At 38.2% G+C, this 27,856-nt stretch overlaps 1 protein-coding gene across 5 annotated transcripts in view; it reads left to right on the forward strand.

Annotated features, from left to right (window-relative positions):
* PDGFC (platelet derived growth factor C) overlaps window positions 1-27,856 on the forward strand; it is a 209,893-nt gene that overhangs the window by 150,214 nt on the left and 31,823 nt on the right. The gene's annotated exons all lie outside the window — the stretch shown is intronic.

A 27,856-nucleotide genomic window follows, 5' to 3' on the forward strand; every position in this document is an offset into this window, starting at 1 on the left:
TGCGAGTCCTCTATTTGTTTTTTTTTTTTTTTCCTCCACCTCCCTTTAAACATAAGAATCTGCAAGCCTAAAAAACAATAACCTTTCCAAAGCCTGGACTTTTTATTCTCATATAAATGTCACTGCATTACAAGTAACTTATAAATGTTGTCATTATAGATCATTAGCAATCTTGGATACCTTGTCAATATAATGAAATAAAATATTTTATAACATTTATGTGGTTATTGATTAGCATTTTAGTGTTGTTAGGAAATTACACAGGGATTTTCTCTTTAGGAAAATTTTTGTTATTTATTACTCTTAGGTAGGGATCACCGTCAAAATTTGACTCTACACTGCCATTTCTGAATGAATTTCCAGTTTGAGTCATGGTAAACAACAAACCTAATTTTAGTTTTCTAGCATATTTGAAGACCCATTTTTTATGATACTCTTGTTCTTTTGCTAAATATTCCTTTTACTTTAAAGATACAAAGTTGGTTTATCAATTCTAACAGCTTTTGGGTGGGGTGTTAGTTTTATCCATCTACAACGTCATGACATCTGCAAACATGAATGATTTCACTTCGTCTTTCCCAATTTTGATGCTCTTTAATTCTTTCTCCTCCCTAATCACTCTTGCTAACAATTCCAATACTGTATTGAATAAGAGTGGCAAAGTAGCACATTGTTGTCTTGTTCCAGATCTGAGGGGAAATGCTTTCAGCTTTTCCCCATTCTGTATGAAATTGGTTGTTGGTTTCTGATATATAGCCTTTGTAATTTTGAGAAGAGTTTTTATCAGGAAGGGGTGTTGGATCTTATCAAATGCTTTCTCTGCGTCTATTCAGATGACCATATGTTTTTTGTTCTTCATTCTGTTGATTTGATTTATGACATTTATTGATTCATGAATGTTGAACTACCCTTGCATTTCTGGGATAAATCCCACTTGATTGTGATGTATGATCTTTTGATTTGATGTGGTTTTGAATTCGATTTGCTAGTATTTTGTTGAGAATCTTTGCATCTATGTTCATCAAAGATATAGGTTTTGCAGTTTTCATGTCGTGTCTTTGATTTTGGTATCAAAGTAATGCTGGCCTCATAAAGAGTTTGGCAGAGTTCCATCTTGTTCAATATTTTGGAATAGTTTGAAGATTATTGGAGTTACTTCCTTTTTTAACATTTTGCAGAATTCGGTAGTAAAACTATCAGGTTCCAGACTTTTCCCTGATGAAAGACTTTTGATGACTGCTTCAATCTCACTGCTTGTTATGGGTCTGTTTAGGTTATCTATTCTTGGTAGGTTATACGAATACAGAAATTTATCCATTTTTGGAGGGTTTTCCAGTTTTTTAGCATATAGTAATAGTAATTTCTTTATAGTAATTTCTCTTTTTTTAAGATTTATTTATTTATTTGAAGGCAGAGTTACAAAAAGTCAGAGCCAAAGGCAGAGAGAGAGAGAGAGAAAGAGAGAGAGAGAAATTCTTCCATCTACTGCTTCACTCCACAAATGGCTACAATGGCCAGAGCTGGGCCCATCTGAAACCAGGAACCAGGAGCTTCCTCCACGTCTCCCACAGGGGTACAGGAAGCCCAAGGACTTGGGCTATACTCTGCTGCTCCCCAGGCACATTAGCAGGGAGCTGGATCGGAAGTGTAGCAGCCAGGACTCGAACCAGTGCCCATATTGGATGCTGGCACCGCAGACGGCAGCTTTACCCACTATACCACAGCACCAGCCAGCATAGTAGTTTCTTATGATCCTTTGTATTTCAGTGATGTCAGTCGTAATGTCTTCTTTTTCATCTCTGATTTTATTTAGTTGAGTTCTTACTCCTTTTTTCTTTGTTAGTCAGGCTAGAGGTTTTTCTATTTTTTTCTCTTCTAAAAAACCATTTTTTTGTTTTGCTGATATTTTGTGTGTGTGTGTGTGTGTGTGTGTTTTAGCTTCAATTTCATTTATTTCTGTTCTTATCCTAATTATTTCTTGCCTCCTGCTAATCTGGGGTTTGGTTTGTTCCTGTTTTTCTAAGTCTTCAAGATGCCTCACTGCATCTTTAATTTGAGAGGTTTCTCTTAATGTTAAGTACTTAATGCTATAAACTTCCTCTTAATACTGATTTTGCTGTGTCCCTCAGGTTTTGATATGTTGTGTTTTCATTTTCATTTATTTCGAGAAAGCTTTTGATTTCCTTTTTAATTTCTTCAGTGACCCATTGATCATTTAGTAGCATGTTGTTTAATTTCCAAGTATTGTGAGTGTTCTATTGTTCTTCTTTTCCTTTTTTGTCTGAGAAGATACATGATATTATTTCGGTCTTTAAATTTGTTGAGAATTGATTTGTGGCCTAAAATGTGTTGTATCCTAGAAAATGTTCCATGTTCTGATGAGAAGAATGTATATTCCATAGCTGATGGGTGAATAGAGTAATTTTGTGTTCTTATTTTCAAAAGCACATATAAATTTTGAAACAAATATTGTAGTGCTAGAGAACCATCAGTATTTGAGATTTATACCATTTTAGTCTAATTCATGTGTGTATTGCCCCAAAAATCTATGAGCTTATATAATCTTTTAGATTTCTTTTTACTAAAATGGCATTATTCTTTACCCAGCAAGCATTTATTTTTATATCTCTTTTTTATAAATATCGACATAATTTTTACCTTGGAAAAAATAACCATTAGATATTATCTTTAAAACAATATATTAATAAAATATACTTAATACTAGTTATCTAGATTTTCCTATTTATATTAATATTTATTGTGCTTGAATAATACTGATGACCCTTATATGCAAAGAAGTTTTGAAATTCTCACTGAAATTGAAAAATTTATATTTTACTTAATTATAATTGTGTTGTATATTAACTATATTGTTCTTATATTGTGTGTGTTATTTCAACCATTTGTGCCTATTTGTTGCACTATAAAACGACTGGAGCTGGGCTAGGCCAAAGTCAGGAGCTTCATCTGGGTCTCTGTTGGTGTCAGGAGCCCAAACATTTGGGCCATCTTCTAGATTGGAAATGGAGCAGCTAGGACATGAACTAGCTATCGGATCCTGGCATTGCAGGCAGCGGCTCAACCCGCTGCACCACAAGCCCAGCCCAGGAACACAGGTTTTATGTATCCTAATCTATGACAAAATAAGCTGAAAGCTATGATTATTTGTATTTTAAATGAGCAGCTTTCTTAAGGTTAAATCAATTTAAATATGTATAAATAGGAATCTACTATCCTGCTGCAGAATAAACCATGAAAGCTAAAATCTCTATATGCTACCACTAAGCATTTTCCTCTGGTTTTGTAACCACGTGAGTTACCTGGTTCTAGAATCCAAGGAGTCCTGTGGATTAAATGAAATATGTTCAAATAAAAACAAAGAGTATTAACAGTGCCTTGCTCAGCTCTGAACTCATTATGTTTTCTCAGGAAGTATTGAGTGCCGAGTTGATCATGCCACTCAGTTGTCCCACCTTAACTTACAATATCCTTTGCCAGGTGTATTAAAAGTCTGTACACATATATGAGATTCGGGAGCCCTGGGATGAGGTCAAAGGACCACAGGACAGGGATCCAACCACAGGGCCCACCCCTCCATTCTCTTGAATAGGGAAGAGCCTGCCAGCCACCGGCTTTGACCTGTTTTCAGAGACTTTCGTTACTGAAATAGTTTGATAAGTTGTACATGTGGAATGGGGTGGGCTGTTGTCAACCTTCCTGACTTCTGTTGAGCCACTTTCCTGTTTGTTGAGTCTGTCTCTGCTTGGTTGTAGCTAATGGAGATATGTGAGAAATAGCATAGGAGGTATTATAATTAATCTGATTATGTGTAGGAAAATGGTAGGCTTGGACGGGAAGACAGAGCATCAAGGCAGGGTCTTGCATTGTCTATTAAGTGCCACTTGGTCATTTTAATTTTGAAGTTTACTTGTGATAAAATTATTGACATATGAATTTGATTGTTTAAATGTTTAAATTGATGGTGGCAGTTAAACTGCTGTTTCTTCTCCTGTCTGTTGTGTTGGTTCCACATAGTCATGTCTCCTTACAGCCTCATTCATCCTGATCTTAATAACTACCTGCAGGAGATTTGATGAATGGAAATTTGGCAAGCGGTCATGATTTGAAGCCTTGCAGAAGGCTTTGATTTATCATTGTATGTTTCCCCATGACATTCCTCCCTGTGTGCACTCCCCAGCCTTAGTAGCAGGGCAGTAATCCATCAGCCTTATCTATGTATCAGATGAGTGAAAGCCCAGAGCAAGAACCTGTGCCCCTTGGACAGCAGGCTGAGATGTTCCTGTGGCATTTGCTCAGGGGCAAGTGCCCCTCCAAGCCCCTGGACCATCTCTGATATTTTTGTTGTGTTCTTTTTGCTGTGGATAAACCTCACAGTAGCACACCCAATAGCTCAGGGAGGAAGGGGGAGCAGTGGGCTCACTGATGCAAACTCACCACTGCAAAATAGCACATGAGCCTCCACTGACCTCAATGGAACCTTCACTTCGTACTGATAAAAAGTTACCACAGTTCTTGGTAGTGGATTAACTGCTGGCATTACTAGGAGTGCCTAATACAATGCCACACCTATTGCAGCTGCTCATTAAGGCTTCCTAAAAATCGAGCCATTTTGCTATAGAGTTGTCTAACGCCCAGGTAGAGTGGGGCTAACTGCGCGTGTATTGTCTGTTACTTTTGTGGTTGTCACACAGTGGACAAGATTCAGAAATGAGGGAACTGGACAATCAGTTTCCTGACCCCCAGATATTCTCCTGGTCCTGTTCTTGCTCAGTTTCCTCTTTTTTGGGGAGTAAATGAAGGGAAAATGGTGAAACATTCCCTGTTGTTTAAAAAATCAGTACATACTTACCATTTTATAATGATTAATTTTTATAATTTAGCCTTCAATACTTTTAATAATCAACCCAGTGCATATTTGTTTATCTGTTCATATATAGAAAAAAGATTTTAAGTGAGCTTAATTATTCATTTTTTAGAAGAAATTATGGAGAAAGTTTAGTTTAGCATTTTTACATTTTATAAGTAAAAAGGTAAGTCTGCTAGCTCAGTTGAGAGCATAAAAGGGTATCTGATTCAGGTCAACATTTAAAATCCCATGATTCTGATAACCATATGTCTTAGTGGTAGAGTTTTGACACATTAGTTATTATTCCCAGAAACAGTTATTGCCATGCAAGTTTTCATTAGAAATTATGTTCACCTTTGTAAGATGAGCTACCTAGTCTCTTTCCCTCAACAAATGGATAATGGAGCATATAGTTAAACAAGAGGTGGCATTATTTTGAATAAACTGAAACTGATCTAATATTTAAAGATTTTATGTATATCTTATATATACAAATATATATCAACATCCCTTTAAACGCTATTAACAGAGTATCATTTCCTTAATCCTAGGTGCATTAGAATAAGACATAAATTTCTCTTTATTTTATTATCTTAATTTGGTATTTTAGGCTAAGTTTAATTTTAAACATAACTTTAGCTTAAGGTCTTTACCTGGAGTTATAGCCAGTTGTATATTTAAAAAAAAAATAGTCCTGGATTTGTTACACCAATTTGAAATTTTAACATTTCAGTGCTATTTCAGATAATTATTTATGGAAATGGTATTTTCCTATCATGCCCCATTAATAAATAATGAAAAGCAAAGCCATGCAAACTCTTGCCAAATGACTTATTCTGGGATTTTATGATTGTTCCTAAGGAGTTAATAATGTCTTTTTTTTCCCTTTCTGCTAAAAGAGAGAGGAAAAAGGGGGGCCTGGTAGATTAGCAATGAGAGATTGTTTGAGAAGAAATGAAGCAAAACTGAAATAAAACAGTGCGAGCTTGTTTCTGTTTGGAGGCCACACACAGTGAGAGGCCAGAACACATTTCAGATCTCTCAGAAAGAAAAGAAAATTTCTTGTTTGATTTTGTAGAAATTTATAATGGATTATATATGTTTTACTCCAGACTGCAGCATAAGCACCATTTTTTTTTTTTAAATGTTAAGAAACCTACAAAGGTGGAAATGAACAACTTTTCCTCTGGTATCAAAGGGCCTTATTAAAAGTTTTACTTCTCAACTTTAAATGTGAAAAAAAACTGCATATTTTTGTCAAAAGATTTTTTAAAATGATGCTTCTTTTTAAAATAAAATGTACAGATCCAAGTCTGAATTTTTGAGTAGTCTTAATGTGTAGAACTTTGCTTTTTGAGTGCAGTGCTTCTGGTAATGCATTTTTTAAATAGTTCTGAGATCTGAAGTATTTCATTTTTTTCCCTCCAGTCTGGTTAACACTGAAAAAAAAATGATTAAACAACCGCTGGTTTCTCTGAAATAGTATTAGTGAGTATCATCTTTTAAATCATTTTAATCTAAAGTTTCTGATGAGAAGCAGTTTCTTTTTTCCTTTTGGTGAATGTATCAGTTTAGATCAAGAGAAAAAGACGTAGCCTTCAATACCAAGTAACTCCATATTTATATCTTTTCTTTATTACCACAGAGAGTAGGCAGGGAGGGGATGATGAATGAAAGGAGGAGTATTTTACCTCACAACCATTCACTAAAACATCTTCTTTTAAGTTGGTTCCAATTTGTTCTACCTTTCTTACGGTTTTACTTTAAAAGCTATGTTTAATAAATTGTACTTATTTGAATATTGCAAGCTATGCATTGGTAGCATTATACTCAGAGATTAAATTTTAATATCAAGTAGTATGTAAGTGTTACAGCCCCAAGTACGCATTTTCCTTCGGAAGGATTTTGTGAATGACTTGTCCGGAGTGAAGTCAGGGTTCCCGCCATTGTGCACTAGCTCCTGTGGGGGAGTTCAGAAGGACACTGGATGCCTGAGGTGCCATTAAGGAATGCATGACTGATGGGCAAAGTGGTTATTAATTATGCAGGATATGGAGAACAAAGCAGCTCAGTGACTACCGCAGTTGGAGGAAGAGTGAGTTAGGGAGGATATTTTTTTAATCCCTTCTGGCATATGCCAGTAGGTTATTTCACTGTCAGTGTCCTGTAAAGAAAAGTCTCAACTGAATGCCAAATTTGCTTTTATGTGCAGTTTAAGAAAAACTCCAACCAACTCTAAAGTAAAGCTTCCAATTTATCAGTTCACTTTCTTAGGAGAAAAAAGAAACATACCTAAAAGAAATATACTTAGACAAATATCATAACCTAGTCATATAGCTAAAATATCAGTGACAGAATATACTCAAGATTTTTAAAAATTTTAAATTTTCATAACAAATTGTGGTGCGTTCCCATGTAATTTTATTAAACTGTTTTAATAGGTGAATATTTATATGATCTCGATATAAATTTTTTCTTTACAATTATAGGGAATTAATAAAATTTGTCTCTTAGAATTTATTATTGTATTTAGAGAATGGAAGTGGTGTTTTAGGTATGGTATATCTATAATATATCTGAAGCACTTATTGTATGATTACATTTTTATGAAATATAGAATATGCTTGGGTACTTATGTAAGTAATCTTGAGATAACAATATATTTTTGCATCAAGGAAATTATTCAGCTGCCCCAGAGACTAACTCAGAGCCTTTTAATATATTTTTCAGTCTAGCTTCTACCCCATAGGCAGAGTACTACCTCATAAGAAGATTGTGATATTTGTCTTCCATTTCTACCTATGCCTCTTACTCCAGTTAGCTCTGCTATTTAGGAAACAATTCTGCAGATGGCATGCTTTGTAATTAGAAAGAAAAGGTAGCCAGTACTACTGTAGAAGTGGTAAAAGTAAACCAGAGGGCCAGCGCCGCGGCTCACTAGGCTAATCCTCCGCCTTGCGGCGCCGGCACATCGGGTTCTAGTCCCGGTCGGGGCTCCGGATTCTGTCCCGGTTGCCCCTCTTCCAGGCCAGCTCTCTGCTGTGGCCCGGGAGTGCAGTGGAGGATGGCCCAAGTGCTTGGGCCCTGCACCCCATGGGAGACCAGGAGAAGCACCTGGCTCCTGCCATCGGATCAGCGAGGTGCGCTGGCTGCGGCGGCCATTGGAGGGTGAACCAATGGAAAAGGAAGACCTTTCTCTCTCTCTCTCTCTCTCTCTCTCTCTCTCTATCTCACTGTCCACTCTGCCTGTCAAAAAAAAAAAAAAAGTAAACCAGAATATTTTAAGTTGTTTTATAAAAAATTTAGACTCTTTGAAACCTTAAGACTTGATTGATTCGTATAGTACATCTTAAGCCACAAAGATTTAAAAGCTTAGATTTACAATAGCAGCCTGAACCTGATGGATAGAGAGTTGTTCTGTATAAGTAAGTTTGGTGCACAAAGTATACATTAAATAGATCGCAATATACCCTCTATTTTTCCCTTTAAGCCTTTCAGTAAAAGTTAGTGAGGGCTATATGATAACACGTGTTGTTTTGAGAAATTCCAAGGATGTGTCAGATATTGCCATGAGTCTTTGATAGCTTGTATTGGAGGAGAATGCATGCCCGTATATGAACAGCACGAGAGTAAGTGCCATAGTCGTATAATCCTGTAAATGATTGGAAAGTTTTAGAGAAGAAAGAGAGGTGATTGTTGAGAACAGAGATCATAGCCCTTAAATTAAAAATGTTAAAAATATAAGCAGTCAATCAGACAAAAGCACTGGGAGATCTCTAGTATAAATGTAATATCAAATATACTATAAAGATCTCTCAAGAACTTATATTAAATGCTTTTTATCGCATGTCAGAGATTACGATTCTCTTGGTCTTCAGTCTCTTGGTCTTCAGTCATGCCCAGTTATATGCATTTTCTTCAGAGACTGTAATATAAAATGTTCTCTTGTTGGAAATTTGGGGTGTGCAATGGAGTTCCATAAAATACAAATTGAGTCAGAAAGAGTGAGTTGTATTACAAGATTTTGAAGACATTTTTTATATTCAGTCAAACGTGAATATTTTATGGAGCAGATTAGAAATCCTACATGCATTTTTAATTCCTAACTTACCCATGTTTCCTATGTTTATTTCTCAGTGTTGTGAAAGGAATGGGTTTTCTCATAAGATTAGATGCTTATATTGCAGTTTTTAGCATTTGTGTTATTGTACCAACTTTTCTAACCTTCTTATGAAAGACAATATGTTGTACCAAATGTCAATATCTGTTATGCATGGAACTGTAATGATTATTCCTTTCTTCTTTCCTCTTCAACACTAAGCTTGTAATTTGCAGATGGCATTTTCTACCATTGAGGCACAGAGTTCTAGAAAAGTCTTTCATTATACTATGTGATAAGATATTCTTAGTAAACAACACATTTACAATCATCAAGAAATGTTCTTTGGGTCAGCACCATGGCATAATGAGTTATGCCTGCCGTGCTTGCATCCCATGTAGGTGCCAGTTCAAGTCCCTGATGCTCCACTTCTGATCCAGTTCTCTGCTAATGACCTGAAAAAGCATTGAGGAAGTCTCAAGTTCTTGGGCCACTGCCACCCAAGTGAGAGACCCCGATGAAGCACCTGTCTCTTGGCTTTGGCCTAGCCCAGTCCTGGTCATTGCTGTCATCTGGGAAGCGAACAAGTTGATGAAAGATTTCTCTGTCTGTCCTTCTCAATCTCTCTGCAATTCTCCCTTTCAAATAAATAAATATTTTAAAAATCATTTTAAAGAAATATTCTTTCATTTCTTCATTATTTTTATTTTTATTAATATGAAGAGAACAGATTTCATGTACTTCATAGGTACAGTTCTAAGACGATAAGTGTACTTCCCTCTCTCCCTCCCTCAATCCCCTGTTTCCGTCCTTTTTTTTCTTTAACTTTTGCAAAGACATAACTTTAATCTCTTCTTCACTGGCTTAATTCATCACTAACCATAGTATTCAACAAGTAAAAAGTAGGAAGAGCACAGTTCCACAGGAGTATAAACAAAGAACTGTCATATCACAAGATGTCCATTTCGTCCCTATATATTTTTTGCATTCCATATTAACTGCCACATATCAGAGAAAACATGTGATACTTGTCTTTTTTGCACTCACTTATTCCACTTAGCTAATGAGTTCCAGTTGTCTCTTAGTGGAGGTTTGTGGTTCTCTAATATGTAGAATCACCTGCAAACAGGGATAATTTGACGGCCTTCTTTCCCATTTGTATTCTTTTGATTTCTTTTTCATGTCTAATGGCTCGGGCCAGAACTTCCAAGCTGTATTGAATTGCAGTGATGAAAGAGGGGATCCCTATCTGGTTCTAGATCTTAGTAGAGGTGCTTCCAACTTTTCTTCATTCAATATAATGCTGACTGTGGATTTGTCATATGTTGTCTTGATTGTCTCAGAAATATTCCTTCTATATCTAATTTGCTTAAGGTTTTTATCATTTCCTCAATCTTTGTGCTTACATCTTGTCTTGGATAGTCTTCCATGTAGTGTTAAAGGGTAAATATGGCGCTTGGACTTATAAAAATCGCAGTTCATCTGACTTTCCTTTGCTTAAAGTCTTTTTCTACTCCTTGCAAGCAAGCACTTCTTTCTTTTTGAATAAATGGGGCTAGTATTGTCACACAGGAAATTAAACTGCTGCTTGCTACACCCAAACTGGCTGCTCAGCTTACTGTCCAGGTCCATGCTAATGTACCCAGGAGAAGAGTAGAACAAGATGGCCCAAGATGGCCCAAGCACATGGGAGACACGGATGGAGCTCCAGTTTTCCTAGCCCATCTGTTGCAGCCATTTGGGCATTGAACCAGCACATATCTCTCTCTCTCTCTCTCTCCCTCTCCCTCTCTCTCTCTCCCCCCTTTCTCCCTCTCTGCCTCTCCTGCCACCATCTCTGTCACTCTTTCTAGAAATATAAAAAAAAAACTAAATAAATGAAAAGTACATTTCAGAAAAATGCTTTTAAGTTCTACAAAAATTATCAGTAGTCTGTCTTTTCAGTCCACTTCTGTCATTACAAAATTACAAATCCTTTAGGAGTCCTTTGATTATGTATCAGTGAGATTCATTTTAGGGGTGCTCAATCCAGTATTTCCATGTGTTCATACTACAGGCTCACTTTTCAGATTTTACTTCCACAACTTCATGGAACATGCTTTTCTTGCTTTTTTTAATTTTTTTTTTTTTTTTGGTTCTTTGTTTTAAAGAATTGTCTGTTGACTTCACTTTCTGGAAGATGAAGCTCTCGTTTCCTTTACTATACACTTGGACATTGTCCCACCACCTCTTCCTCTCATTCCCTAGTTAGATTTCACATCATTGTCTACATTGTGGTGGCCATGCAATCATTTCTCACAGCTGAGCTATGAAGTATACAGGGACTACACTTTCTTTCCTTCCCTTCTTCTGTTTTGTCTGGAGTTGTGTTATTTTCTTGATTGGCTTGGTGTTACATTGTACCCCTGAATCATCCCCAAACTGTTCCTTTGCATAAAACACATTCGATTTTCTAGGAAAGTCATATGATTGTAGAAAGCGCTTTAGAATTGCTGCACGACGCTCATCCTTGGGACCTCACCCTTTTTCTACCCTCCTGGGTGTTCTTTCCTTTTCTGGCATTGCCTTCTTGTTGGATCTCTTGTCTTCTCTCATAGTTCATTTCATTGCTCGAGAGGGGAGCAACACCTCCATGAATTTACTGAGGAAATCGAGCATGGAGAGACCTTCTAACTGAAATAACTGAAAATGCCTGTATTTAACTTTGAAACTTAAACGGATATTTGATGAGGGATCTTTACTGTGTGGGGAGCTAGATGGGTCCATTCCTGGAAAATCTACTGTTTGCTGCAACCTGTTCTCTGGAAGTTTAAATCCTGGTTCCCAGTTCTTAGAACTGGAGCTGAGTGGATTAATATGAAGAGTCTCAGCATTAAGTATAAAAATTTCATCTCTACTTCCTCCATACCATCGTAATCAAAATCCTGTCACCACTGCCAACTCTAGTGAGGTTTCCCAGTTCATAAATCTTCAGTTTTATTGAGTTAAGGCAACAGATCTGAGCAGGGAGTCAGTCTTCTGCCAAGAGGGTAAACAGATCTGAGGAGTCTGACAGTTTCATTAACATATTTTCCTCCTGTTTCCAACCCCATTGTCAATACCACTTCTGTGAGCACCTGAGGTTGCCACTGAACCCCAGAGCTTTTTAGGTGTCCTTTCATGTCTGTCAACTTGCCTCTTGGCTTTGCCCTCCCCAAGCTTTATCAAATCCACCAACCCAATGCCACATAGCAGCCTCATTTCTAGTTTCCAAGATTTTATTACTGTTGGCTCATTTCTGATCTTCTTCAGCCTTAAGGGATTGTGAATTTTAAAAGCTAGTTTTATAATTAATAATTTCAGGAGAGAACAGAACTAAAATTTACATCTTTTTTTTCCTTACTTAGGAAATTCATATTTTGTTGCCCTTATTAGCAATTCACTTTATATTTTATTAACAACTTATCCAGAGGGGCCAGTGTTGTGGAAATGCAGGTGAAGCTGCCACCAGCGAGGCCAGCATCCCATATGGGTGCGGGTTCGTTTTCTGGCAGCTCCACTTCCAATCCAGCTGCCTGCAAATGGCCTGTGAAAAGCAGCAAAAGATGGCCCACATGTTTGGGCTGTTGCCACCTCTGTGAGAGACATAGAGACAAAGTTTCTGGCTCCTGGCTTCAGCCTGGCTCATCGCCAACCATTGCAGGCATCTGGGGAGTGAACCAGTGTGTGGAAGACTTCTGTCTGTCTCTCCCTCTTTCTCTAAAACCCTGACTTTCAAATAAATCTTTTAAAGAATAGTGTCCAGAAACTGCACAAATATATTAATGACATGGAAAGTGCCAGATGCCCTGCTTGGTGACTGACTTTCAGCAACAACTCATGGATTACCCTCCCATGTCAGATGAAAGAAAGCTGGTAGGGGCCAGTGCTGCGGCATGTAGGTTAATCCTCCGTCTGCAGTGCTGGCATCGCATGTAGGTGCTGGCTCCAGTCCTGGTTGCTCCCCCGATCCAGCTCTGGACTTACGTACTTATGGCATGGGAAAGCAGTAGAAGATGGCCCAAGCTCTTGGGCCCTTGCACCCACGTTTGAGATCCGTTAGAAGCTCCTGGCTCCATTGTGGCCATTTGGGGAGTGAAGCAGCAGATGGAAGACCTTTCTGTCTCTCTCTCTCTCTCACTGTCTGTAACTCTACCTCTCAGGTAAATAAATGAAAATCTTGAAAAAAAAAAAAAAAACTCCTTAGAAGATGCTTTGGATAATTATGTTAGTAATATGTTTTACCTTTATTAATGTAAGAAAGACCCAGATAGTGATTAGTGATTTAGCATAGCTTGAACTCTGCCTTAATATTAGTGCTATGTCTAGTCATATCTAAGGCACACTAACTGTGCTTCCTTCCTTATCCTTGGTAGGTGTAACCCAGTAACTCATTGTATCACCCATTCATTTGAGAAAACGCTAGCCTCTTAAACTGTCTGTAAATATTTATCTTTTGGAGTAATACTACTAATGTATTAAGATTCCTATGAAACCTGATTTTAGATATGTAACTCTCATTTTTTACATCCTGTGACAGTTTTAGAACAAAGACAAAAGGTAAGTACAGTAAGTGTTGCGTAAGTCTGAAGAAGTTCCTGTTGAAAGGCACAGGTATATACTCTCAGCTCTTCGAAAACAAGTGCATAAACCTGTAGAACTAAAGATACAGAAGGTTCTGGACTTGTTATGATGTTGCAAGATGAAAACTCAGAGAAGGTCACCTACCTACATACACGTGAGGATGTTATTTAGAATTCCCCTGATTTCCAGATTGCCAGAGTCCAGGCTGCCTCTGGACTGGTTTGGCCAATATGAGGAAAGTCACTGAAGAATGACAAGAGCAAATTTAAAATCTTTGACCATCTTACTTGTCCTCTAAAAATAGCTAAATACTCTTTCTGTTGATTGTGATGAAACAGAAAATTTGAAACTGATAATTTAGTAAACTGTGGTAGAATTTTCCATGTTTTTGTTGTTGTTTTAGTCAACGACTATAGTGATACATAATGAGAATTAAATTGTACCCTTTCCACACATTTACCTTTAAAATGCAAACACAATTAAGACATAAGGTCCTTTAAAAGTCATCTGCTATGTAAACAATGTAAAAACCAAGTACAAATACAAATGCAGTCAAGTGTCACACAGTTACTATGATTTGAATATGATTTGGTCCCTGATCTTACCTAGGAGTTTAAACCCCATAGTCATATGTTAATGGTACTAAGAAAGTGAACATTTAATCCAAATATGGCATTCAGAGGTGGAGTCTTTAGGGAGTGATTTTAGCTTGGATTGGGTCATTATAATAGACATATGTGATTGAATCCTGCTGACTTTATAAGCAAGACACAGGTAGATATAGATAGATGTGCACACTCCCTACATCTTGCCATCCAAAGCTCTACACCACCTTAGGAATCTGCTAGCGAGACCATCATCAGAGGCTGATAAGTGGGGCTTTCTGATCTTGGACATGAACCTTCATCATTGTGAACTGAAATAAACCTTTGCTCCTTATAAGGTAGCTGCCTCTGGTGTCATTATAGTTATGAGAAGCTGAACATACGACAGTAAAATCCATCACTACTAAAAAATTATCCGGGTCTTTAGTGTGAATATCCTGGAGATTTTATCAGTGCCAAAGTTTCCAGAATTGTGTGTTATTCGGGTAACTTTGCAGACTAAATTTCATAGAAGAAACAGGAAAGTAAAATTAGAAAGCAAGTGTGTCTAGTGAACATGTTGTCTCCTTCCAGTCAGCTGTCGTGTGCATTGCTCTGAATGCATAAGACACATAGCATTTTTAGTCTGATCGTACGCCATTTGTGTTTAGTTTCCAAAACCAATAGGCATGGATAAATATTTCAAATGAATGGGACTCACAGGGCTAATAGAGGGCCCTTCAAAAAGTTTGTGGGAAAATGCATGGAAAGGTAAATTTATTTTGGTGCAAAGTGTTTTGAAATCCTTGCACAGTTTTTTCAAAATATGTATTCCCATGAACTTTTTGAAGATCTCGGATATATATGTGGAATCCGTTAACAGATGTTTGCCGGGTGGGGCTACCTGTAAGTCATGAAGGGCCTGAGACAACTGAGGGGGAGATTCTGGGACCATGGTCTTTGGGTCATGACCCCGGGGCTCAGGCCCTAGCTCTGTGTAGGTGTTACCACCCTAGTAAGTCAGGCTTTGTTTAAGTTAGAAGCATAGCCATTAGAAAAATACCTGGATAGGAAATTTCTTTGTGTGTCTCCCCTGCAAGGAATTATTCAGGCTGTGGAGTGATTAAGGCTATCATTTGCTCCTTTAAAAGGCACATGGCATCCCATTTGGATGCCAATTCAAGTCCTGGCTGCTCCACTTTGATCCAGCTCCCTGCTCATGTGCCCGGGGAAAGCAGTAGAGAATAACCCAAGGGTTTGGGCCCCTGCAACTTCTTGGGAGATCCACAAGTTCCTGGCTCCTGGCATTGGCCTGGCTTAGCCCCTGCCATTGCAGTCATTTGGGGAGTCAACCAGTAGATGGAAGACATCTCTCTGTGTCTTTTCCTCTCCCTCTCTCTGCTTTTCAAATATATATATATATATATATATATATAAAAAATACATCTTTTTTTTTTTTTTCAAATACCAATGGAGTCTGTGGTCACAAAAGGCAGCCTTGGCAGCCCATGGCAAAAGCCTCGTGTGATCACGGACATCATAAATAGGAGTGTTAATTGTTAAAGGAACAACAGAATCACTGTGAACTTACTCCCCATGTAGGACCTCTGTCCTTAATGTGTTGTACTATGAGAATCGACTGCAAATTTTGTTCCCAAACTGTACTCTATATGTGCATGGGTGCAAACTGTTGAAATCCATGTTTAACATGGAGTTGGTCCTCTGTATATAAAATCAAACTAAAAATGAACCATAATAAAGAAGGAGATGGGAGAGGAAGAAGGAGGTAGGATGGGAGTTAGGGTGGGAGGTTGGGTATGGGGGAAAGACCACTATATTCCTAAGGTTGTATCCATGAAAAAATGCATTTGTTAGTTAAAAACTTAAAAAAAAGAAGTTCCAGAACTCTAGATCATACAGATGCAATTTTTGAAGTAGAAAAATATAAATTTTAATGTTAATTTGTATAAAATGTTGAGAATTTACTTCTCATTTGTTTCTATTTCAATCTGTAACTTATAAATATTAAAATATGAAATATAGTAAATAATTTCTATTTTAAGCCACACTGTATCTTAAAAACAGAATGCTTTTGTCATTATGAAATCTAAGATTGATAATATACAGCCAATGTATTTTCATATGTTTTTAATAAAATACATTATATAAAATTAAAAAAAGAAAGCCAAAATTTATAATAAGAAGCTTCTTTTTCTTATGGAGAAATAATAGAAATTAACAATTATCTAAGACTTGAAAGTAAAATCTGAGATACAATTGGAAATAAATACCGAACTCTTCAAATCATCCTTTGCGGTATGTGCTTTTAAATGCAGTAGAAGAGGAAATGCCTTTTTCCTTTGGAATAACATTCTGATTGAGTGAAAAACAAAACTGTGCTTTGCTGCTGGGTATTATAATTTAATGAAACAGCATTAAGTATAATTAGTTGTTTTAGAGAAAGAAGAATGCAAGACACTGAAGTGTGAGAGAGACAGAGCATGCCAAAACTTGACTTCCAGTTCTGGAGTGAGGAGGTATTAAAATACATGACGCATCCTTTGGGTGAGCCTTTAGAAGTCATCTCAAACATTCTGACATAGGCATCCCTTTCTTTCTGGAATATGACAAGTGACACATTACTGATAGAAGTAACAGAAAAAATTCTCAGGTCCACCAGGCAGTCAGTGTTTTGGTTTGTTTTGCAGTTGGGAATATCCTTCAGACTCGATCTACTGCAAGGTGCTACTGCTGAATTTAAGCTTCCAGGCCACGTAGTGTCCTCCTCCAACTTGAAAAAAGTGTAATATTGTATGACTGCATGCTAGAAGGGTACATTCCACTAAAGGCTATTGGTGGAACAACACTAGTTGGAAAGATGCTCATTTTTCTTGCATATTTAAATTGCTTTCCCTGTTCCTAATCTCAGCTTATGTTTCTTTTCCAGTGGAATTCCTTATGACATAAGAGGGCTTTACTAACCCTTCAGTGTTTTCCATGCCTTGGCATAAGCTTCGGTTGGCATTAAGAGCATGTCATAATTCTGTGTCACCCAAAAACTTAAGGATTCTAACTTTTTTGAGTTCAGATAGTTTTTAGATGTGATCCTTAGAGTTTTCTTTTGTAGTGCCTTTTTGCATCTGATTGTGATTCCCTTAATAAACTATGAGCCTGTGGTAAGAGATGATTTTGCTTAAAGTAAGCACTCATTTGAATTAGAGATACTTGTCTATGTAATTTTGTATTCAATTATAAGTTTTCTTTAAGTCAGTTTTAAAAAGTCAGTTATCTTCATCTTTTAGTGTTGCTATTACAAAATACCTGTACCTGAGGCTGGGTACTTCTTAAAGAAAAGAGGTGTTTTTTTTTTTTTTTTTTAGCTCGTTCTAATGGCTGGAAAGTCCAAGTAACAGTTCCAACCTCTGGCCAGTGCTCCTAGCTACATTATGACATGAGGGGTAAGCAGGCACCTATGAAGGGAGCACGTGTGAGAGAGAGTGGAAACTAGAAACCATGCCAGAAAGCCAAACTGGCTGTGTAACAACACGTTCATGTGGGACCTGATTCATTATATTCCTCCAAAAGGATGGTGCCTGAATAACTTCATCACCATCCAGCGGGCCCACCTCTTAAAGACCCCCACCTCTCTGTACTATTACGCTGGGGGGGCATGTGAAACTCTGGGTCAAACCATGTGCAAACCGTAGCCACTACACATTTCAATGATGACAGCACTATATATGCGGTTTCTTCAACACTTGCTGTTGTACTGGTTTGTTTGTGTACATCATCCCAGTTTTTGTAGATTCCATGAGCGATTAACCCCCTTCTAGTTAGGGGACAGGAATCTCAGAGAATATAGCTTAGGACTTTTATAGGGTTTTATTTTGAGATAATTATAAAGTGACACACATTTGTAAGTGCAAATACTGAGAGGTCCTGTGTACTCTCCACCTAATTGTCCCCAACAGTGGCGTCCTTGGTGAGTATATACAGTACAGTATACACAGTTTCCACAGCCTGGAAAGTGACCATGATACAATCTGCCTATGTCAATAAGAAATAAATAAATGCAAAGCACTACTGGAGTTATTAAATAAAAATATTTTTAAAAAGACTTTGATAAGAGTCAGAAATATACTTGATTATTACTTAGTTTTAAAAATTAATCAAGAATAAGAAGACAATGAACATCTATACTTTCTGAAGTCATGAAATGCTTTCAGAATATTAACTTAGTTAAGGAGGGAATCTTTTATTCTAAACTAAGTGATCTCACAGTCTTCGTCTAAACTTCTATACCGTGGTGCAGAACCAATATTACAGTCTAAAGCAGAACATCTCTCATAGATTAAAGATTACAGAATCAAAAATAATCCCACAAATCATTCCTTTTGATGTGGGATCCAAAGTGAATGTGTGAAACATAAATAGTCACTATAAATAAATCCATGAATAAGGCTTTTCTACCTCCAAGACAGAGATTAATGAAGTTTCCAGATGCTGAGAGCCCAAGATACAATCTATAGCTTTAAACTGATGTCAAGATGCAGAACTGATTGCTTAAAAAGCCCTTCATTTCTCCAGAATAGATTGATGACGTTAGTGCTACTAAATATTCTCATTCAAAATGTATAATTTGGTTCCAACAAGTATGGTATGTGGTAATGTTTACATATTACATGTAAGTATTTTATATAAAAGTTAAACTATTTTCAAAGCAAAAGACATTTGCATATGATATTTTCAAATTTATCTTAATTGTAGAATTTCATGGACACTGTCTCATGAACATATCTTGAATTGGTAGCTTCTCTTCAGATTGACTTGAGTCATCCAGGTGGACAATTATAAAAATGATAGACTATTTTCAAGAACTATTTATTTATTTAAGTTTATTTTAATTGAATGCAGACAGAAAAGGACAGAAAAGATCTTTCATCTTGTGGTTCATTTCTTAAGTTCCCACAAAAATCAGGGCTGGGCCAGACCCAAGTCAGCAAATCTGCACCCAATCCAGGTCTCTCACATGGGTGCCAGAGACCCAAGTAGTTGAGACATCATCTCACTTCGTACCTTTGGAGGTATGAATTGGCAGTAAGCTGGATCAGATGCAAGGCCTAGAACCAGACAGTCTGAAATGGATGCACTCATGCCAAAGCAGATACTTAATTGCTGCACCAAATACCCACTGTGATTCTTATACTTTTAAACCTTTCATTTCGCTGCCCTTAATTTAGGTCAGTACTTTTTTTTTTCTTATAAGTAGGGCTTTCCTGATTGGAGTTTTGTTGTATTTCTTTCAAGAATCACCTTCATAATGCCTTTAATGATAACTTTCTGTTTGGGTTTCTTTAAACAAAATTAAAAAGATGCCTTCCAAGGACAGAATTCCTCTAGGATTTTTTGTGATTTTTCTCTTTTTCTACATTTTACAGTTCCCTTTCTCATACCTGATTTAACAGCAATTTTTATAGCAACTCATTTTATTTAGACTCCTTTCAAAGCATTTGTCTCAATTTCGGAGAGGCAATGACATGTATTTTGTTGAGTTACATAATATTTAAATAACTCGGTAACTATAATAGGAAGTACAACTAATAAATATATAGATATATATGTACACATAAAACATATACATCTCTTGGTCAATTTAGCATTCAGTCAGCATAGCATTCGATGAGATAACAGGTGTCATCAGTGGGTATCCTTTGCACCTGTAGGAGAGGAGACTAAACCAGGCCAGTTACCTGAAGTCAGTTAAAATAATGACTTTTCCCTTGACCTTTGTTGAGACTCCATCATGATATTGAATAGCCTTGCATCATCAGAAAATTTATGTTCAGTGCATGTGGTTAAAAGAAAGGCAATTGACAATTGTTTCTCTGTGTCTATCAAAGTAGCTAACAATATACCTGACAAAATGAAGACCTTTAATCCAATTTTCTCCTCTTCCATAATTTTTCCTGTGATTAAACTTCATTTTATAAGCTATAGATAATATCATGGGAAATTGGAGGCTACTTGAATTTTGGAGTAAGTTCTCTACTAGAGCAGTCTCCTTTGTGAAGAATTCCAGACGAAGATGTATAAATAGGTATTTTTTGCTTCAATGAGAATCAGAGGGTCTTATAAAAATATTAGATATTCACCAAAGTAATCTCCTACCACTTTCCTGCCTCCTACCTTTGCTCCCTCCACCCTCTGTTTTATTTCTTAAATTCTCCCATATCCTAAACTATATTTCCTGATGTGTTCTTTTGAAAATTATTGTCTAAAATTCTGTCTAAATTGCCTTAATATTTCTTTGCAGAGAATCCATGTCATATATTCTACTTTGTAACATTGCAGCGTGTTCTTCTAATGTGGAAACACTCTGATGTCAGGGAAAGAGACCACTGAGTGACTGAGGTCTAACCAGATAAGCTACTGAAGCTGTCTGATGGTATCAGCAACCCCAAGGCTAAGAACAGATCAAGCCAAAGAAACAAAATTAAAATAGGCTCAAGCTAAAGCTGCCATTGGCTACACTTAGCACACCATTGTGGGTGCTTGTATATAACACCGTTTTCTGATACAAATGACATTATCCGTGTTAACAATACTATTTACTGCTTTAAGACTTTGTATACTACCAAGGTGTCTGTAGCTCCTGGCCAAGATTCTTTGTCCTCACTGCATAGGGGTTGTATTCTTGGGGCCTAAGTGCTTCAGATCTGGCTTGGATTCCTATAGTAACCCTAGTTTTCCTAGCCACAAAATGTGAACAACAAAACTGTATCATCCAGTGCTGTGCGTATTAAATATGTCATGCTTAGCTCAGTGTCTGCCATGCATAGTCAAAAAACGTGAGTATATTTACCTTTATTTAATTTTATTTTATATTATTTATTTGAAAGAGTTACACAGAGAGAGAAGAGTCAGAGAGAGAGAGAGGTCTTCCATCCTCAGGTTCACTCTTCAGTTGGCTGCAACGGCCAGAGCTGCGCTGATCTGAAGCTAGGAGCCAGGAGGTTCTTCCAGGACTCTCACATGGGTGCAGGGACCCAAGGACTTGGGCCATCTTCTACTGCTATCTCAGGCCATAGCAGAGAACTGGATTGGAAGTGGAGCAGCTGGGTCTTGAACCAGCGCCCATATGGGATGCTGGTGCTTCAGGCCAGGGCGTTAACCTGCTGCACCACAGCGCCAGCTCATGTGTTACCTTTGTTTGAAAGTCAGGTGTGCTGACATGTTGACTCCAAACCACAACCCTCCTAAATCAATGTTTTTAAACATATTTGATCTAGTCCCGGCATAAGAGTAATTCTAGTGGAAGCATGCTCACAAACACAAATGATCACATAAAAAATGAAATAATACCTAACTATAAAAATGAAATAATACCTCACATTAAAAATGTGATATGGATGTGCCTATGAATATATTATGAAGTAATACCCAACCATAACATGAAATCACTGTTAGGTTTTCTTTTCCATTTCTTTTTTTGAGAATGCTGATCATGATCCATTACACTGATTTCACAACCCCATTACATATGTCATAATTGGACTTTGAAAGTCTGACCTAGGTTGTGAAAGATGTATCATTTATCATGAAAGACTATGCTCTTTGACCATTTTACTTTTTTTCTGGAAAAAATATTGTATTACATGAAAATATGAAAAAAAGTCACTCATGCAATCCCCAAAACGGATGTTAAATATACTTTTGATTGTAATGTGTAAAACCTAATATAGATTTTAGAAAATTTGGGTTCAAGGTCTTCACTCAACACTTGTCCTAAGAACTTGTCCTTCGTGATCATTTTCAGCATTCTGGCTGTGACGTTACTGATGATAGGGCCTCTCTGTGTGCCTGCAGGAGCTCTGTGGTGTTAAAAGTGATGACTTGCTGCCACCACACACTACTGGTTTAGTTGCCTCCCCACTTACCTTTTGAGGAACTCATCCGTCTTCTTGTACAGCAACTTAGGCTTCAGTGAGTGGTTTCTGAGTCAACAGAAGGGTCAACCCCCCCAACCCCCAAACTCTTTGGTGCCATCGGCGATAAGCACAGGTGAAGAACAGGGTTTCTTGCAAGCCTTCTGGCTATCTAGGTTTTCCGTGAAGCCAGAGAAGGGGCCAGAGCTCTGGAGAGCTGCGGGTAGCTATCTCCTGGACGTGCTTATAAAATGCGGGACTGTGAAATTTCTTCTCCGTGCTCTCCATGGTATAATGGGAAACACAGATAAAAGGTTTTTGGAAACCACAGTTATGCATTGTTTAGACAGGTCTGTGGGCTTCCTGAACTATGCACACAACGTGGAATGGGGCCGTTAGTGGTATTTACTTCGTGTATTAATGGCATTTTTGCCTGAAGATAGCACATTTTTTGTAGAAATAGCTTGTCATTCGGTTGAGGCATTTTGCTTGAGAGAGGCTGGAATTTCAGAACCGTTTCTCTGTCCCTACATGCTCACCTGTTTTCCTGCTGTTCTGTTTTCTCATCTTGACATCTTATTGTTTTTGAAATCTCCTCTTTGATGTTCTTCTCGTGGAATGTGACTTTTGGGTTTTAACTCAATTCCAAATTGGCACAAGCGTTCTCTTAATTCATATTATGAATGACTATTCATATCTATTCATCTTATGAATGACTTACATTAATACAAATGTATTTTCCTTTATCTATTTGAATTGTAGTCCCAGTGAAATCTGTATTTTTTAAATTTTATCCTAATTGTATTCATACAGAGATTAATATTTATTCAGTCACTTTCCTACCTTCCTACATATCTCCAATGCTATACTTTTAAAGATATTAAGAATTTCTATTTGTTTTAAATGTAAAGGTGACAGGTCTTGTCTGTGGATACTTGGAGGTGGCAGGGGGAAGGGTTGACAGAAGATTGACAGCCTTGGTGAAATTGCTTTTCATACATCCCTTTGATCTCTATGAATAATAAATGGGAGAGTTCCCTTAGGTATATCAAAGTTTGTAGGCTTTCTCAAAATATATTTTTAAAATCATGGCCAAGCGGAGATCAGCCTTTGAAGCCAGTGCTAGGCAAGGTGCTCCATGGTAGCCAGGACACCTATTTGTATTAGTCACCAAATGCATGTTTTCCATGTTCTGAAATGGATTGTGTATTCCACTGATTATTTCTTACTTCAGAGCAACTTCACTGGGACCGTCTGCAATGCTATATGATTAGCCTGTAGGAAACACAATAAACGTACGCATTTTTGTTTTGAGCCTTCATACAATATGTAAAATTGTGTCTGCACTGCTCTACATTTAGTGGATATTCCTCCCATTGATGTGTGAGTCAGTTCTTTGGAATTCAGGCTTTGTTTTAAATAGCCCTCTTTCATTAAGTCTTTTTGGTGCATTCTTTTTTTTAATTTTATTTATTTATTTAAGAGGTAGAGTTACAGCCAGTGAGAGGAAGAGACAGAGTGAAAGGTCTTCCTTCCGTTGGTTCACTCCCCAGATGGCCGCGCTGATCCGAAGCCAGGAGCCAGGTGCTTCCTCCTGGTCTCCCATGCGGGTGCAGGAGCCCAAGGACTTAGGCCATCCTCCACTGCACTGCCGGGCCACAACAGAGAGGCTGGATCAGAAGAGGAGCAGCCAGGACTAGAACCAGCGCCCATATGGGATTCTGGCACCACAGGCAGAGGATTAACCTACTGCTCCATGGCGCTGGCCTGGAGCATTCTTTACTTTATTTCTTCTGCTTTGCTAATTGATTTCCTAAATCTGGTTTTGAATTATATTTCTGCCTCAAATAAAATTACATTTCTACCTCAAATAAAATTCATGTTTAACCCTCTCGGGATGGATGTTTAAGATCAAACTCATACAGTATTTTTTTATTCCAATTTCCTAGTAAATGCGTGATTCAGTAGTAAGGCTTATTTGCAGGAGTGACTGCAGTTGATCTCAGTGCCTTGAGAGCCGAGTGTGTTGCCCACTGTTGCATTTCCAGGGCATAGCAGAGTACCTAGAACGCAGCAAGCACAAGGAATGAATTACAGACTCATCCTTCACGGGTGTGCCAGAGTTCCAGTGACAGCTAACAGCAGCACTCATTAATTAGCACCGGCTGAGGAAGTGCCTGCAGTTGCCTTGTGCAGCAAATCAGATCTCAAAGCCCAGAGCCAGAGGGCAGCACCCCTGTGCCCAACATGAATTCTCATCCTAGAGAAACCCTTCGGTGATTTGCCTGCGGAATCTTTGGCACCTCCAAGATGTGAAAGTGATACTTGCCCAGGATGTAGAATTTGCAGGAGGAACAGGAAAACAGATTCAGATCATGTGGAAAAAAGAATTTAAAAAGTCCATGTTCCCACCCTGTGTGTCAGAAGGAAGTTAACTTTACTGTCTTGTACTCACTTTGCAGTCTGTAACTGTGTCTGAGTTCGTATGGTGGCTTTCACATCACACAGTCCTCTTATATGTATTAATATGCTTCATGGATAATGATGATGGGAAAACTCTATAAATAATTCATGTGAATTCCTCTGTTTGTACCTTGAGGTTAATATTTTTATTTACAAAATGTAGCATGGGTACAGTTTGCAATAGATACAGCAATAGATCTGGAGGCTAGCTTAAGGGGTAGATTCGCCTTGTATTTTTTTTTTTTTTTTTTTGACAGGCAGAGTGGACAGTGAGAGAAACAGAGAGAAAGGTCTTCCTTTTGCCCTTGGTTCACCCTCCAATGGCCGCCGCGGCTGGCGCGCTGCGGCCAGCGCACCACGCTGATCCGATGGCAGGAGCCAGGTACTTATCCTGGTCTCCCATGGGGTGCAGGGCCCAAGCACTTGGGCCATCCTCCACTGCACTCCCTGGCCACAGCAGAGAGCTGGCCAGGAAGAGTAGCAACTGGGACAGAATCCGGCACCCTGACCGGGACTAGAACCTGGTGTGCCGGCACCGCAAGGTGGAGGATTAGCCTAGTGAGCCGCGGCGCCGGCCCGCCTTGTATTATTAATACTTGAATCTTTTTTTTTACTCTGACAAGATGCATAAAGTATCAAAGTGGAAAAAAAAAACCTTTAATTTATTTTGGATGGCTTCCATCTGATTGGCAATGCCCTTTCTTCCTGAAGAAAATGGCTTTTTGACTTGGGCACAATGCTTATGAATTCCTTGTCTCTAAGTTCTCAAGGCTACTCAGTGTGGTTTTTAGTAGTTTCTTACCCGGTTTAAGCAAAAATCTTTCTCCTCTCAATGCTCTGCCACTGGCCCTCATCTTTTCTTTGAAACTACATATAATTGTGCTACCTTTCTCACCGCCGCTAACACATACTTGCTTACTGCTTTATGAAATATATTTTGTACATCATTTCATTTGAGCTTCCAAACAACTAAGTAAATTAGTTAAGTTGTGTATTATCTTTGCCATATAAGTAAACACTCTAGAACACAGATAAAATAAGTAATTTGGCAATGCTCACACTCACGAATTAGAAATGGTGGATCCAGGTCCATACAAAACCCCATGTTCTTTCTGTGACACTGTGTTGCCTCAAAGTACCTTTTCCGAATCTGGTGATGTCCCACCAACATTGCACGTCTTCACATTCAGTACCCTCCACTGCTTTAGTTTCTCAATTTTGTCAGCCATTCCTCAGATGACCTGATTTTTAATAAGAGCAGCTTTGGTAATGCAGATGCTTTGTGTGTGCCTCTATGCACATGCAGAGCTTGGGAATAGTCCCTGGCCTTATGGCTGGTGTATTTTGGAATTATATATTTTGGAATTACACCCAGTGTCTGAACACTGGCCTACTCCCCACTCCCTTAGATAATCTTGGTTTCTCTGAGTTTTCTGTTTTATGTAAAATTTTATGTAGACATTTTCAAAAACTAATGTGTGCATCATTTACCGTTTCAGAGTATAGAGTTTTCAACTGAAGAATTACAGGCTTCTCGCTTACTTTATATATGACTCCAGTGGAATCAGGGGAATTAATTTTTTTTTTTTTTCCTGCATAGCTGTTTAAAATTCATGAGTTTTTCTCTCTGCACTCCTTATTTGGTTAAAGGGAAACCCTCAGGCCATGCCAACTTCAATCAGCACAGGAAATAAATGCCTTCAAGTTGTAGGAGTGGAATCAGTAATATAAAGGATTTCCAAAATTCACCGAGAAAGAACTTTGCCCAGTGATACACGATTATACCATGCTCTGAATATCAAAGTAAGAGGTTAGCCCAGTGTCAGCAGTTCTATAATTCTATACTGTAAGCCCAAGAACAACACTAACCACTTCCTAGATTGTGACTAGCAGTAGCACGAGCTGAAACCACAGTTGATCAGTGCACATAAAACCACAATTTTCCTAGTACTAGTGCATAATTCTGCCCAGAATAGTCTGCATAAAATCATCAGAAGTCAGAAAGTATTTCTGCATCAATGCATAGGAGGACATTTGGAAGAACAGTTATGTGAAAGTCACTATTTTTGAAAAACACTTTAGAAGCAGCATTCTTTGCATGAGTGTTCATGATATCACATTTATGTACTCCTATTTAAACTGTGCTCTCTCTGTTTTTACTGAAAGTTTTTGTATTACTGAAAGTTTTAGTATTTTGAATAAGTTAAACAGCTTCTCTGAAGCTATGTGTTTAGAAGGTGGGTATAATTAGAATATAATTAGAATTCAGCATTTTTCTTTTATCTTGAATTCAAAGTAATATTGAATTCACTGTGAAGACAGCCAAGTGATAGGTTCAAGACTTTAGCCTCCGCTGACATTATGGTGTTGAAATTTAACTCTTTAATTATAGTAAACTTTTCAGACCCACCTGTCTTCAGAAAGTTCTAATGTAGCTCATTGCAGACTCTACTGTGATCTCTGATGGTCAAGTTCTTAGGGGTTCTCAGCTTCGGGGTTCTGAAAATGCCTGCTGACCTCACAGTCTTTGGAGGTTGGGGAAATTCACTGTCACCCCTCATGCGTTCTCTTGCCTCCTCTGTTTTCTCTCTCCATTCACTGTGAGCCTCTGCCCTGTGTTTGGTTTCTTTGCTGCCATCCACATAGCCTGTGCCCAGTTTGACACCTTGTAAGTCTGTGAGTCTGAGGTTGTCGGCCAGCACCCTTCGGAAAGTTCTGGAAATGCCCAGCCACTAAAGTTAGTCCCCCACAGCTCACATAGGAAAGAAACCCTGAGGTCTGCCATTCTCACTGAAACTAGGTTTACCTTAGAGTCAGGTGTTCTGTCTCACTGCTGGACTTAGCATTCAGCATTCTCTCCTCTGTCTTCCAGCCTCATCTCCCTTCCTCACTCCGCTGTCTTCTTTCACATCCTCTTTTTGTTTCCTTTTCTTTGGGCCACTTTCTTCATTCATTCCCCCTCAGCATACATGTATGCTGCTATTCCTCCATCTTAAGAAAATGTAAGAGCTTCTCTTGGTCCCACATCCCTATGCAACTGCTGTCTGTGTTCTTAGCTCTCCTTTCCAGCAACTACTTGGAACAGCGAGTGTGTGTGTGTGTGTGTGTGTGTGTTTGCAGTCTCCACTTGCTCTCCTACCTCATGGTCATCATGCTTTTCTCCTTACCATCCTACAATTATCACCCATGCAAGTTTCAGGAAACCACACCTTGCTAACTCTGTTGGAAAATTCTCGGCACAGTGTAACCCCCACTGGACCCTTTGTCACTTGATTTCCACACCAACGTATTCTCCCCATTTTCTCCCTGCCTCGCT

This window comes from Oryctolagus cuniculus, chromosome 8, assembly GCF_051225735.1.
Source record: "Oryctolagus cuniculus isolate XC-2025 breed Fujian yellow rabbit chromosome 8, ASM5122573v1, whole genome shotgun sequence".
NCBI classification, from domain to species: domain Eukaryota; kingdom Metazoa; phylum Chordata; class Mammalia; order Lagomorpha; family Leporidae; genus Oryctolagus; species Oryctolagus cuniculus.